The 6,562-nt window shown below is 48.3% G+C and overlaps 1 pseudogene; it reads left to right on the forward strand.

Annotated features, from left to right (window-relative positions):
* The first annotated feature begins 3,463 nt into the window (after positions 1–3,463).
* Positions 3,464–4,476, forward strand: LOC122833072 (annotated as a pseudogene).
* The last annotated feature ends 2,086 nt before the right edge of the window (positions 4,477–6,562 follow it).

Genomic DNA, 6,562 nt, shown 5'->3' on the forward strand with positions numbered 1-6,562 from the left:
AAGAGTCCAAAACACACACACACAAAAAAAAAAAACTACCCACAGGGTGGGCGGAGGCTCAGGAGGCACAAACCACTGAGGAGGTCCGGGGGGCGTCCGCGGCGGGAACCACGGAGGCGGTCCGGGGGGCGGCGCCGGAGGCGGGAACCACGGAGGCGGTCCGGCGGCCGTCCGCGGCCCAGCAGGCGGGAACCACGGAGGCGGTCCGGCGGCCGTCCGTGGCGACGAGGAGTCTCTAGGGCCGCACGGGGGCGGCGACGAGGAGCACTAGGAGTCTCTGGGGGAGCAGTAGGAGTCTCGTGACAGGCACTAACAGGGGGCTCGTGACTAGGAGGCTCGTGACAGGCACTAACAGGGGGTTCGTGACTAGGAGGCTCGTGACAGGCACTAACAGGGGGCTCGGAACTGGGAAACTCGGGACTGGGAAACTCGGGACTGGGAAACTCGGGACTGGGAAACTCAGAACTGGCACTAGGAAACTCAGAACTTACTGAGGGCAGGAGCGGGGGAAGTCCGGCGAGCCGCCTCGGGGCCGGCTGCGGGGGAAGTCCGGCGAGCCGCCTCGGGGCCGGCTGCGGGGGAAGTCCGGCGAGCCGCCTCGGGGCCGGCTGCGGGGGAAGTCCGGCGAGCCGCCTAGGGGCCGGCTGCGGGGGAAGTCCGGCGAGCCGCCTCGGGGCCGGCTGCGGGGGAAGTCCGCGACCTGCTGCGGGGAAGTCCGGCGAGCCGCCTGGGCCGCTGCGGGGAAGTCCGCGAAGCCGCCGGGCCGCTGCGGGGAAGTCCGCGACCGCTGCGGGAAGTCCGCGAAGCCGCCTGGGGCCGCTGCGGGAAGTCCGCGAGCCGCCGGGCCGGCTGCGGGGAAGTCCGCGAAGCCGCTGCCGGCTGCGGGAAGTCCGCGACCCGCTGCGGGAAGTCCGCGAAGCGCCGGGCCGGCTGCGGGAAGTCCGGCGAGCCGCCTCGAGGCCGGCTGCGGGGGAAGTCCGGCGAGCCGCCTCGGGGCCGGCTGCGGGGGAAGTCCGGCGAGCCGCCTCGGGGCCGGCTGCGGGGGAAGTCCGGCGAGCCGCCTCGGGGCCGGCTGCGGGGGAGATGGCTCCGTGAAGCGACCAGGGGCCGGGTCCACCGGCGGCTCAAGTCGCTTTCTCGGGGCAGGCAGAGGAGGATGTGTTACCGGAAGGCGACGAGGGGCCGGATCCACCGGCGGCTCACGTCGCTCTTTCCGGGCAGGCAGAAGATGTGCTGTTCCCGGAAGGCGGCAAGGGGCCGGATCCACCGGCGGCTCACGTCGCTCTGTCCGGGCAGGCAGAGGATGTGGTGTTCCCGGAAGGCGACGAGGGGCCGGGTCCACCGGCGGCTCACGCCGCTTCTTCCGGGCAGACTGTGGAGGAGGTATCTTTGGGAAGCGACCAGGGGCCGGGTCCACCGGCGGCTCAGGTCGCCTGCTTCCCTGGCGGAGGTAACGGCGGGGACCGTATCCGGGGGGTGCCAACACCAATCTAGTCCCCCGAAAAACCTCCCGGTCCAACTGGACCAAAAAGGTAGCTACCTCACCTCGTTTTGGTCGGATCCTTCTGTCATGTTTTGCGGTGGTGGAGGTGAGGCAGAAACGCAGATGGACCGGATAAATTGCAAAATAATGAATTTAATGAAACAAACCAGAACACAGGGAACAGGACGACGGAGTGACGAGACGTAGACGAGGATCCGACAAGACACAGAGACACAGGTGACACTAAATACACATAAGGTAATCAGGGAACGAGACACACCTGGGAACTAATCAAGGGGAGACAGGACAACACAGAGACTCAGACACACAGGAAGCTAGAAATAAATACACCAAAAAACATAGAACCTGACAATTAGAGTACATTGTGTTCTTTCTATGAAGCCAAGATTTGGACTACAACAATTTTTTTTAGATATAACAATCAAATTAAGTGTCTTTGAACAAAGTATAGCATCAGTATTGCCGACACCAGCTTAAATTGTACTTGGTATTGGATCGGAAAGAAAATCTGTTGTATCAAACATCACTACTTCACTGACATTTTTGGCGCTTTTTTATTTGAATTGTATGGTGTTATAAAAGAGGTGACAAACATGGTAAACAAAATATTGTTAAAACTATTAGTAACTTACAGAGTGAGTATTTGAAATATAAACCAAAAATTTAAATATTAACCATGACATGGAGCTAATCAATGTAGCTGATTCTAACCTCATTGTGTGAAATACCAGCCATTTCAAGTCAGCAAGAATTTAAAAAGATTAAATACAAAAAAATGCTGAACTGAACCAAACTAGATTAGACAGGTCACCAGATTAAACTGGATTAATTTGGTTTAATTCACATGTTAATAGGAATATCCTGTCATATCAGTATCAGGTCCCACATCTTGTATCTTTTGAGGTAGCCATCTGACCAAGGAAGATCAAATTAAGGAAGGTCCATAGCAAATGAAAACAAGCCAGGAATTATCTGGATATACAAACGGCAACTATGAATTCAATAAATAGTTATGGCAAATCAAACATTAAGAGCATAAATCTCTTTTTTTCCGCAAATATTGTATGTAACACAATGTAACCGGACACCTACTCCTGAGTAGCGGAAAGTATGAGAGAAGCTGCAATGACAGAGGTTGAGGCAGCAGCATTGATATATATGAATGACTATATTTTACTGGATTGGACATTACATGACTTATCGTGCGCCACACATGCGTCATTGCAACATGAAGATGGAGATAAAATATATCAACTCAAATTAAAGACGGAAATCAATAATTTTACATATTTTTAAACCACATTTTTGACATTTTAAATTTCTTATATAAAAATAATCCTCGTTGTACAATATTTGTCATTCCTCCCGTAAGCATAATGAATGCATATTAAGGCATCCACTGGTTTGCCGGAGTTCTGTTCAGATCAGAACCAGGACGGTTTGGCTGTTCCGATCCTGTTTAAAATAGTCTTTTTGGATTATAAAACTTTCTGTAACTAAACCTTGATATTTGCTGGATTTCCTCATAAAGCAGTCTGTAGCGTTCAGTCAGTTCAGAAGGCCGTAAAATGATTGATTGTCTCCCTTATATCTCATCAACTATGATAAGAGCTAAACAAGACGAAATTACAATCGCTCGTTACATTGGTACAGTTCCTTTCATAAATGCAAGAAATCATTCTCTTGTTGTTCCCTTATTGACTAAAGCTAAATTTAAGTTCCCCTTGATGGGTTTTTCTGGCAGTTCATTAGCATTTAACTTAAATAAGCTATTAGCTATTTTTGTTACTTATTAGCCATGTTTAGTATACTGAATGGAGTAAGTAAATTACAGACAACATTCTAATGATACCCTACATACTATTGATATATTACTCATAGGTTTACTGTAGCCCTTTAAAATAAAGCTTACTGAAAATTTCAAAATAAATGCCTTCATATTCCTCTGCTGCAGCAAAAATGAGGAAGTGTTTTGAAAAAATCCTGTTTTGGTGCCAAAGACGAGATGACTTTCTTGACTCGCCCAGCACATCGTACACCTTGTTCAAAAACAGCGACACAGAAAGCAGCGACAACGTCGTGACAAAAACGCGCTTCTTGTCCAGAAAACAAGAAAAGCCAAATATTGATTTCAGCACATCGGACACAGATCGCAGCAACACAGAAAGAAGCAACAACATTGTGACGAGAACACACTTCTTCTCCAGAGAACAAGAGAAACCAAAGAGTGATTTGAATGAGGTGAAAGGACTTCTAGAGATCACCTTATTAGAAAACCAATTCTTACAGGAAGAGCTGAAGAAACTTAAACAGGTACTGGAGAAAGAATGTTTCAAAAGAAAAGAGCTGGAATGGAAAGTCATAAAATTTGAAGTTCAGATTTCTCCAACACCAAAACCTCAACCTACGGAAAAGCATAAAGAGATTCCTGAATTGGCTTCACAATCGTTTCGGAGACTTCCACTTTTAGGCAGAAGAGACGATTATGGAGAGGGAGGAGCCACTACATCCCAGGAAGGTAACTGAAAACATGAGACGCCTCGAGCAAGATTTCAGACCTGTGGCACACTTCATGTCTGCCTTATCCAGCTGGTACTCTGTACACCACTGCCATTGTCTTCATTTTGTACATGTACGCAGCATGGCATGGCTGGACAATACCCATCTTCTAGCTCCTCGTAATTCTCCGCCTTTCCCTGAATCTTCTCATTTCCAGAGGCTGGAGGATCCAGTGGAGCATCATGCCTGAAGTGTCTGAGCCATCACAACATCCAAAAGAAGAATTGAATGTATTTGAAAAACTCCACTTGGCTTACGATGTTGCTCAAAAAACTCAGATCCTTTTTGGAAACATGGCCAACAGCCCTGAGAAGATAAAAAGTCTGTTCATGTTGGTCCGGCCAGAGTTGACTAAAAGGTTGTACGTGGGACTGTGGCTGGCCCGATGGAGCAGGGCCCGATGCTCCATCTAATGGAGCATTTTTAATCCTCTTTTCGGTGCCAGACGAAGACGCTCGTTCCCTCCATGATCCCGCTTGGTTGGGGCGTTGGATACGTGGTGACGATGGGTATGGAGAAGATAATGTACCATTACTTCCCTGTAATGGTACATTACAGGAGACGAAGGTGTCTCTCAGGATGATGAGAGCGACTGGTTTTTAAAAGGTGTTTAACTGATGGCAAGGAACAAACCGACCCAGCTGGGTCGGTTTGTTCCCAACAACCGACGGATGTCTGTGAAAGAAGTTAAGAAAAGAAGTCACACCTGACATTACGGTTTCTCCAGCCCCTCCTCTTAAACATGATCAAGGAGCTTTTAGAGAGGAGCCAAAAAGAATGAATTTGGAAGATGAAAAGATTCACAGAAGAGATAATTATTGACCATATTGAGGCTGGATAAATGTGTCCTGATGTGTTCAGTTAAATAAAATTATGGGATTGAAAGGTAAAAAGATTTGACAGATTTCTTGTTTGTAGGTTTCTCTCTGGGCACTCTGGCTTCCTGCCAAAGTCTGAAATCAAGACCGTTTAGTTAATTGGTCTCTAAATTCTGCTTATGTGTGATTAAAACATTTCTTTTCTTTGAATAAAATGTTTGCCTGGGTTTGAATCTCTGCCTGGGTTCTTCTATCTTCATGGGGTTTGAATGTTCTCCAAGTAGGGCCAAAACTATCCATCCAGCGGGGGACATAGGTGACGCAGGAAGCGAATCCCTGGAGGCGGGTCCGGCTGACCACGTCGGTGCAGGGGCCGGACCACCTGGAGGCGGCGAGGGAGCTCTAGGACCAGCTGGAGGCAACGAGGAGTCACCTGGGGCACTAGGGGGCAACGAAGGAGACTTGGAGGGAGCACTAGGAGGCTGAGGCTCATAGGGAGCACTAGGAGGCGGAGACTCATAGTGAGCACTGGGAGCCGGAGACTCTGAGGGAGCACCGGGGGTTGACAAGGAATCTTTACGGGGTGAGAGAAGGTGAGAGGCGTCGGGCAGGAATGGGCAACGTACATCTCAGCGCCTGTACGTTGGGGTTTACCCCGGTGAACGAGAGAATAGCCTCCCTCCTACGGCTGGGGGGGGTGCGGATCCTGACTGCTGTTTGTGCTTACGGGCCGAACGATAGTTCAGATTGGAGAGGCCAAGGAGAAAAGACTTCCTCACGACTTCTAGGCGATTCTGGTCCACCATCTGGCGTCTCAGGAGGGGGAAGCAGTACAGCACCAACACTCTTTATAGTGGGGATGGTGTGCTGCTGACCTCAACTTGAGACGTTGTGGGCCAGTGGGGAGAATACTTTGAAGACCTCCTCAATCCCACCAACATGCCTTCCACTGAAGAAGCTGAGCCTGGGGCCTCTGGGTTGGGCTCTCCAATCTTTGGTGAAGAGAAGCAAAAAGCAAAGCTCTTGATTTAGATGGATGTGAAGCAAGTCAGTCACTGCCTCCATGGCAGGCACCTATCGTTCTACACCCAATAGAACACCTTTTTAATATGATTCTTTAGTTCTTCCGTCACTGTTAAGATACACTGAAGAAAATAAACTTAGGGGCTTATCACATTAACAAAAGAAAATCATGTACTTTTAACCAAATAATTTCATGTTTCAAACAAAAACGTAATACAATCATGTTGGATAAACAAGAAATTCAACAACTTCACGCTTATGAAATTTAATCATGTTGAGATAACATTATTCATTATAGTCAGACTGATCTTGTGCTGAAAAAAACGAGTGAGATCACGCGAGATCATGAGAAATCACGGGATATCACACAAGACCACGTGAGACAATAATTTTTTGACTCAACTTCCAGTGCAGTTCTTTCTTTCAGCATTTAAGAACTGCACTATAATAGTGCAGTTCTTAAATGCACTGATACAGTGCACTGATACAGTGCATTTAAGTACTGTAAAAAAAGTCTTTGACTTTAAAAAAAAAATGTCTTGGAATTAACGTAATTAAATCATGGAAAGGATTTTCACACGATTAAATAGCTTTCTTTCAGCATGAAGAATGTTTGCGTTTTGCTGGTTTGCTGCCATAATTCTAAGACACACCTGCG

This window comes from Gambusia affinis, linkage group LG06 (genome assembly GCF_019740435.1).
Source record: "Gambusia affinis linkage group LG06, SWU_Gaff_1.0, whole genome shotgun sequence".
Lineage (NCBI taxonomy): Eukaryota > Metazoa > Chordata > Actinopteri > Cyprinodontiformes > Poeciliidae > Gambusia > Gambusia affinis.